Source organism: Triticum aestivum, chromosome 5A, assembly GCF_018294505.1.
Source record: "Triticum aestivum cultivar Chinese Spring chromosome 5A, IWGSC CS RefSeq v2.1, whole genome shotgun sequence".
Lineage (NCBI taxonomy): Eukaryota > Viridiplantae > Streptophyta > Magnoliopsida > Poales > Poaceae > Triticum > Triticum aestivum.
Genome location: NC_057806.1, coordinates 614,124,321 through 614,132,873, shown reverse-complemented (window position 1 = coordinate 614,132,873; position 8,553 = coordinate 614,124,321). Strand labels below are relative to the sequence as shown.

Genomic DNA, 8,553 nt, shown 5'->3' with positions numbered 1-8,553 from the left:
AGGGCCCCGCGTGGGCCTGCGGGCCGGCGGCCGCGGCGATGTGGTCCTGCCACATGGCGGCACCGGAGTGGTCGGGGGCGCCGGCGGACGTGTCCGGTCAGGCGGCGGACATGTCCATCGGTGGCTGGGAGTTTTTTTTTTTAGCTAGGGTTTGAGACGAGGGGATCGGGGATTTGGAGGAGGGGGTCTATATATAGGCATAGAGGGAGCTAGGAGAGTCCAAATGAGGTGCGGTTTTCGCCCACACGATCGTGATCGAACGCTCTAGGACATGGAGCAGAGTTTGGTGGGTTTTGGGCCAAATTTGGGGGGTGTTGGGCTGCAACACATACAAGGCCTTTTCGGTCCCTCGGTTAACCGTTGGACTATCTAACGAAGTCCAAAAGGTACGAAACTTGACAGGCGGTCTAGCGGTAGTAAACCAAGGCCGCTTGGCAAGTCTCGGTCCAATCCGGAAATGTTTAATTCCCAAACACGAAAGAAAGCTAGAAATGACCACCGGAGGAGAACGAAGCGCCGGAATGCAAAACGGACAACGGGGAAAATGCTCGAATGCATGAGATGAACATGTATGCAAATGCAATGCACGAGATGACATGGTATGAGATGCATGAAAACGAAAACAACACACGGAGACAAAGACCCGAACCCGAGAAATAAATATAACTTGACACCGGAAACGGCAAGAGTTGGAGTACAAATAGGGAAATTATATCTGGGGCGTTACACAGTCGCTTGGCTTATCTCGGCTTCCAGTCAAAGGAAATAGTAATTGATATGCTACCTCACACAGGTTGGTACTGGTCTTTATCCTGATTATTGTGCCTATCATATGTATTGGTAATTTGGTATTGTGCTACTGTTTGCCGATTTCATAAAGGAGTAATTTGGAGCCTGAACTCGCAGGCAAATAATTAAATCGGGTGATTTTAGTAGAACTGCACGAAATGATCAAATGGACATGAACTTATGTTGTTGCTATGTACTCCAAAGTTCACTCAGACAAGCATCGATGTTGACAAGAAGTTCCTATATTCATTCGAGTATCAACCGGCGTCGCCAATGGTCAAACACCAAATGTTAGGAGAGTGAATGCCAAAAATATTGCCTGGTGCATAGCCCAAAAAAACGCAGTCCAGTCTTTGGTCCCAAGTTGTGCGTTTTGGTTATCGGCACATATGGTAGCAAACTATATGGCATGGAGTCTAAAGATTCCAGACAAGTTCGTTGACGCGTATATTCATCTGGCACGTAATCAGTCTGCATGCCAAGGATGCTTCATTTCAGTTGAACTGCACAAAAAATTTGGGTGGTTCATTTTCTCAACTGCCTCCTTTCTCGTCTTCAATGTAGAATTCTGGCAAGATACAGGACCAAGATAACCCAGTAAACTGGTTGGATGAAAGTAGTGGCCAAATTGCTCAAACCTCCATGGGCATGAGGCCACTATTTGAGGATAAACCTACAAGCAAAGTTCAGATTGTCTGTGCTGCCTCTTATGTACTCGAAAGTTTACTCGTACAAGAACTAATTTTAGCAAGAAGTACATGGCGGTGTCAAAACCGGTGGATCTTGGGTAGCGGGTCCCGAACTATGCGTCTAAGGTGGATGGTAACAGGAGGCAGGGGACACAATGTTTTACCCAGGTTCGGGCCCTCTTGATGGAGGTAAAACCCTACGTCCTGCTTGATTAATATTGATGATATGGGTAATACAAGAGTAAATCTACCACGAGATAGGAGAGGCTAAACCCTAGAAGCTAGCCTACGGTATGATTGTATGTTGTAGTTGTTGTGTCCTACGGACTAAAACCCTCCGGTTTTTATAGACACCGGAGAGGGTTAGGATTACACAAGGTCAGTTACAAAGGAGGAGATATGCATATCCGTATTGCCTAGCTTGCCTTCCACGCCAAGTAGAGTCCCATCCGGACACGAGACGAAGTCTTCAATCTTGTATCTTCATAGTCTAACAGTCCGACCAATGGAGATAGTCCGGCTGTCCGGAGACCCCCTAATCTAGGACTCCCACAGTAGCCCCTGAACCAGGCTTCAATGACGATGAGTCCGGCGCGCAGTATTGTCTTCGAAATTGCAAGGCGGGTTCCTCCTCTGAATATACCACGGAAGAATTTGAATATAAGGATAGTGTCCGACCCTGTAAAATAAGTTCCACATACCACCATAGAGAGAATAATATTTCCACAAATCCAATTTGGTGACTTGTTTTGGCAACACGACATTATGTCACGGCCCGGTGATTATTCAAACCGTTTCCTTTAACTAGCCCCGCACGTAACGCGAGGCAGTTTTTTGACACGTCTTGTCATAGCAGAGATCATGTCCCCTTATCACAGGATTCTCATCAATACGGGCGTGGGTAACCCAACCGCGCCGTCAATTACGGCGCTTGGGGGATAAGCGAGTTTTACTAGGCTAGTGGGGACGCTTAGTTTTATCCGCCCATATAAAGGGATAAGGATTCACCTTTTCATCCACGCCTTCTTCCTCCTTTGCTCATCCGTTTTCGCACACTCGAGCTCTAGCGCCCAAGTCCGCACTTCCCACCTCAGCCCTCTCAAACCATGTCCGGAGCGGGAGGCAGGTGGATGGTCTCCTCCATCACGGAGGAAGACATCAAGAAGCTGAGGAGAGCCGGATACCTGCCCGACGACATCGCGCACCGGCTCCCAGATAAGGGGAATCTCATCCCCACCCCCGGGCCCCATGATAGGGTAGTGTTCCTTACCCATTTCCTCCACGGACTGGGATTCTCTCTCCACCCATTCGTCTGGGGGCTCATGTTCTACTACAGCCTGGATTTCCATGATCTGGCCCCGAACTTCATCCTCAACATCTCGGCGTTTATCATCGTGTGAGAGGCCTTCCTCCGCATCAAGCCCCACTTCGGCTTATGGCTGAAGACCTTCAATGTCAAGTCGAAGGTTGTCGGTGGCCGCCAGGTGGAGTGCGGAGGCGCCATGGTGGGCAAGATGCCCAACGTTACATGGCTCGAGGGCTCCTTTATGGAAACCATAAAGGGGTGGCAATCGAGGTGGTTCTATATCATCGAGCCGCGAGACCCTGCATGGGCAGCAGCCCCCGAGTTCTGATCTGCCATCCCCATGCGGCTCACCTCCTGGAAAGAGAAGGGCCTGTCCTGGGGTATTTCGGGAGGGCTAACCGGACTCCAAACATGTATTCAAAACATGGTGAACAAGAAGCTCAAACTCATCAACATAGTCCAGGTCATGCTCCACCACCGGATCCTCCCGTGCCAACAACGGGACTTCAACTTGTGGGAGTTCGACCCGGCGCAGCACCGAACTCTGAATAGGCTCTTCGACACAACTCACGAAGATGCCTGGAGGGTGCTGTTCAAAAGCGCCGAGGTCCCCCCTCCCATTACTGAGGATCGCGGATTCAGCGCGAAGCGCCAAGCCAGTGCGGTAAGCTGCTTTACCTTTCACAGGATACTTATTTTTTATAGATTGACTCCATGCGGGATCTCAACCCCCGTACCTTTGACAAGACTGGCGGGACACGGCCGAACAAATCGACTGTCCAGCTCCTTTACCCGAAGGCCCAACAGACGCTCTTCTGGCGAAGATGCTGACTCCGGCTCCTTATACGGTGTCAGAGAAGACCAAGAAGGCCAAGGGAACCCGAAAGAGTTCCCGACGCCAGGCGTCGTCGGACTCACCGTTCGATGACTCTGCGGCGCACTCCTCCCCTGAAGACGAGGAAGAAGAAGAAGATGCTCCCCCTCCAGTTGGGGGGGATAAGAAAAGGAAGGCCGCCCCAACTGGGGGGCCGAAGGGTCCAAGAAGGGGAGAACTCTCCTTCCGGACTACTCTACCACCGCCGCCGACAGCGAAGACGAGTGGCAGCCCAGGACCAAGCCCCTGGGGAAGTCGTAAGTATTCAGATACCAATGTAAATCATAGTATTCCTTTGCCGCACTACTTCACCTAACGCCGAAATATAATTATGTAGGCCGCCCCGAGCCCGTATCGATGTATCATCGGACGGCTCCCTGGGCTCGTCGGACATGGATAGCGATCCAGTTCCGACCGCCACCTCCCCCTATCCTGCGGACGACGCCGAGGTGCTGTCTCACGAGGCACCGGGTCGAGGGGAGACAGTCCCGGAAGCGCCTCAAGGCGGCCTCCCGGACTCCGGGAGCCAAGGGGACAAGGCCCCTGACAGCTCCGAGTTCGGCCCTCAGCCAAACACCGCGCCGGAACCTCCAGTGGTTCCGGGCTCGGGCAGGCGGCCTCCTTCTAAGAGGGGCAAGACGCCTGTGCCGGTGACCTTTGCCCATCCAGAGGCCTCGGACAATCTGCTGGAAGCGCTTCGCAGTGCTTCCATCGACGAGGAGCACCGTAGTATTATGAGTGTAGTGGTCCAGAAGGTTTAGTCCGCCAAGAGCCGATTCACTAAAGCCTGTGCCAGCCTTCAAACAGGCTTTGAGGTAAGTGTTTTAAATTATAGGAAAAATATTACCGCATAGACAGTAGCCCCTGATTCTTTGTTCGGTGTTCAGAAAGAAAAGCCGTACATAGGATCAAATAATATCGCAGGAGTCTAATATAAGTATGTCAACATGCGTATTCAGGCCTCACTACTCGCGTCCGCCGCACTGACTGCGGAGGTCGCCATACTGAAGCAGGACCTCGAGGGGTCCAAGAAAGAGCTCGGCCTTGCCAAGAGGTCTTCAATCAGGATTCGTGGCTTCACCCATCCTACACGGTAAGATAAACAATCTAGAGTTACAAAATTCTGCAGTACGAATTGTTTTTGTAAATATGTTCATGCTACTGTTCATTGAATTAATTCTATTGGCAGCGACCCCTATTTTCCATACAACCCCTGATAATTTTATTTAGGCAATTCCTAGATTATACAAGATCGAATAACCTGGTAATTCCTAAATATGAATTTATGGTACATACGAGAATCAGGGTGCTCTACATACATATTAAAATAATCCAACACCGAACCACAATAATATTGTCAATCAGTATATATATCCAAGTGCAATAGTTAGTTTTTCATGAGAAGGATACAGTTTAAATCACAGTATAAGGATAATTTTGCATAAGTATCAATCATATCTATCCATATTATATAGTGTATGGTAAGAGCTATGAAGTAAGCAAATGAAGATCAGAGTACCTTGTGATGTCCAATGTGCAGTTAACGGCAATAAGTGGGGAAACCTAGCCCAGCTTTATAGTAAATGAACTTCATGCTTGAGATCTTGGCTGCAACCCAGCAAAGTAACTGGTCAGGGAACATCCCATTAGGCAAACATGCGACAAAAAATGAAGTGTCCAGTCACACTTTGAACAAAATATTAGGTCACTCCTAGACTCCCATTTGTGTACAACGACCACAGGATTACCCCTCAAAAGATCAAAATATTAGTGGCATGCTCATTTTCTTCCACTTCATAGATTTATCGTAATGAACAAAATGACTCATCTTGCATTATTTCTTCTTGTATCTCCCTGTAGAAGAATATGGATGATGAGAAGGACAAAATAATTAGGAAGGAAAACACAGATAAAGCTAAGCGCCATGTATGGAAATCTTCAGAGGACAAAATACTACTCAATATATTGAAAGATCAAAGTCTACAGGGAGGGAAAGAAGGAACAGGTTACACAAAGAAAGCATGGCGTGATATCTTAGGACAATTCAACGATTCAAGGGTAGATAAACTTGAATTACAACAACTGAAAAATCGTCATAAGTACTACAGGAGTTGCTACAGTACCATGGACAGACTTCTAAAACTCACGGGATTTGGTTGGGACGATGATGATAAAATGATAAAAGCTTCAAAAGAAAATTGGGAAGAACTAATTAAGGTAAGGATTTGTGAGTAGAATCCATATGAAGTTCTCATATCATAGTATTAACCAAAAACTAAACAACTTGTAGAAGGATAAGTCACTACAGGAATATCGAGATAAGGGTGGCCTAGTTGGGTAGATCTTCAAGCCATATGTGCTACTTCAACAGCATCTGGAGCTGGTGATGTATCTAGCAAAGGAAAAGATGCTGCATGTACAAGCAAATCTTCACAGATTGATCTCAATATGGATGTTGAAGTTCATGAGATTGATTCTGATGAAAACAATACTTCCCCTGGTGTCTTCATGAAGAAGTCAACTACCATTGAGCAAGAAAAAAAGAAGTCCACTGGAAGTGGATCAAAAGAAACTGGAAGAGGGCAAAAATGGACAGCCGACGATGCCATATTAGCAATTGACCACCTTGCAGATGCATCACTTAGCATTGCTGAAGCGAAGAAAACAGTAGCACAACAAAATGAAGCTTACTCGGTTAAATCATGTATGGCAATATTAAATAGTATGAGTAATCTAGATCACAAAGAGAAACTAAAAGCGGTCAAGGCATTTACAGATGGTGATAAATGGGACATATTCATTGAGATGGATGATGAGACGCGGAAGCTTTGGATTCTTGATCCTTAGAATTTTTGTAATACACCATTGACCATAGTATTTTATTTCAGTCGTTGTCATAGATTTAGAAAACAATTTCCATTATGTTTTATCAGCTTGTGTGAAATAATGAACATTCTTTTTCAATTTTATATTGTTCATTTGATGGTTCAGCACTGATATATTTAACAAATATCCTGAGATGATATCAATAGTGTATATTGTGCAGGGAACTATGAACAGCTTGGATGTGCCAGATGATGAACTTTCTGACTCGGAGCAAGTGCTTATTAACAACATTTCTGCAGTGTCCTTGTTTCGTGATGTGTTGTTTACAAGGTTATTCAAAACAACTCGTAACACCTCTATATTAACTGGTGCTCAGAAAACAATAGAGCTGTTAGAGGGACATCCAGTTAGATTTCATGAACTAATTCGTCTTGAGAAGCACACATTCTTCTTGTTGCGGGATGCTTTGTGCGAGAGAAAGTTACTTAAGGATACAAATCGAATGACAGTGGATGAACAACTACTCATGTTTTTACATACAATTGGTCACAATGTTAGAAACCGTGTCATGCAAGATAGATATCAGCATTCTGGCGAACCAATCAGCCGACACTTCAACAAAGTTTTAGACGCCATAAATGGTTTGCGTGATGTTTGCATAACAGATCCAAGCAATCAAGTCCCATCCAAAATATTGGGTGATGCAAGGTTCTACCCATATTTCAAGGTATAATTTCTATTTGAAGAATATACTCCTTTTACATATGATTTTCATAAGTACAATGTCCACAACATGTGAACATCCTTATTTGACTAAAAAAATCCCACTAGAACTGTCTAGGAGCAATTGACGGGACACACATTGAGGCGAAAATCAGGCTTGATAAGCAAACTCCTTACAGAAATAGGCATGGTTATCCGTCTCAAAATGTAATGGCAGCAGTGTCATTTGACATGACATTCTCTTATGTCGCTGCTGGATGGGAGGGTTCTGCATCGGATCAAGCTGTTCTAAGATGGGCTGTTACTAGTGGGGGTTTGGTTGTTCCTGAAGGTAAAATTATAAATATATTAATTATTTGTGTATCTATAATATAAATAAAAATTCTGACTGTGCTATGAAACCTCATGTGGAGGCAAATTTTATCTTGTTGATTCAGGCTATGCAAATACTCCAAAATTTATTGCCCCATATCGCGGAGATCGCTATCATATTGCTTCTTTTCGTGGATGTAATCGGAGATATACTGGTGAGAAGGATTTGTTCAACCATGTGCATGCACAGCTGCGGAACATTGTGGAACAAACCTTTGGTGTTCTGAAAGCTCGTTTTCCAATTCTAAGTAGGAAAGGAGGAATTCCTTATCCATATAGAACCCAAGTTAAAATTGTTATGGCTTGTTGCATCATCCACAACTTCATAAGGAAGGTTAATGAGCCTGATGAGTTGTTTGAGCTTTATGAGCATGGGGAAACACAAGAAAATGTTGACCATGGTGATCAACAAGTTCGTGGGCAAGCAAGAGAAGATAATCGAGTTGCTGGTGAGAGAGTTCGTGCTGGCATCGCTCAACAATTGTGGACTAATCATCAACGACGTGTGAACCGACAACAACAAGATGATTAAACGCCATAATATTTGATTTCCATCTTTAATTAGAGATGTATTTGAATAATTATTGTTAGAACTTTAAATTTCTTTATATGTTCATGAACTCCCCATTCTTTTATAGGCTTATGAACTCTCTCTCTCCCTCTCTCTGTCTACGGCTACATGATGAAATGTTATTTTTCACCAATCTATTCAGCAAATGAAGCAACAAATAAACTACTTCATTCAAATGGGTGTGTTCTTATGTAACATAAGAGTGTTCCCGTCCTACCTACGCACCAGATTCTACAATGTACCAAGTGCAAAGCTTGACAGCTTTCAGTGCTACAAACGCACCTGAAACTTCTTGTTTTTAGAAAGACCATGAACCTTGCCAGTTCTAACTTTGCTTTCTATAGTAGCACTCTCCTCCAAAGTTCCATTATACAAATTCTAGTATATGTAGCTAATTGTTAAG

General features: G+C 45.0%; 1 pseudogene; it reads left to right on the top strand.

The window, feature by feature from the left end:
* Positions 1-5,524: 5,524 nt before the first annotated feature.
* Positions 5,525-8,111, top strand: LOC123107957 (uncharacterized; annotated as a pseudogene).
* The last annotated feature ends 442 nt before the right edge of the window (positions 8,112-8,553 follow it).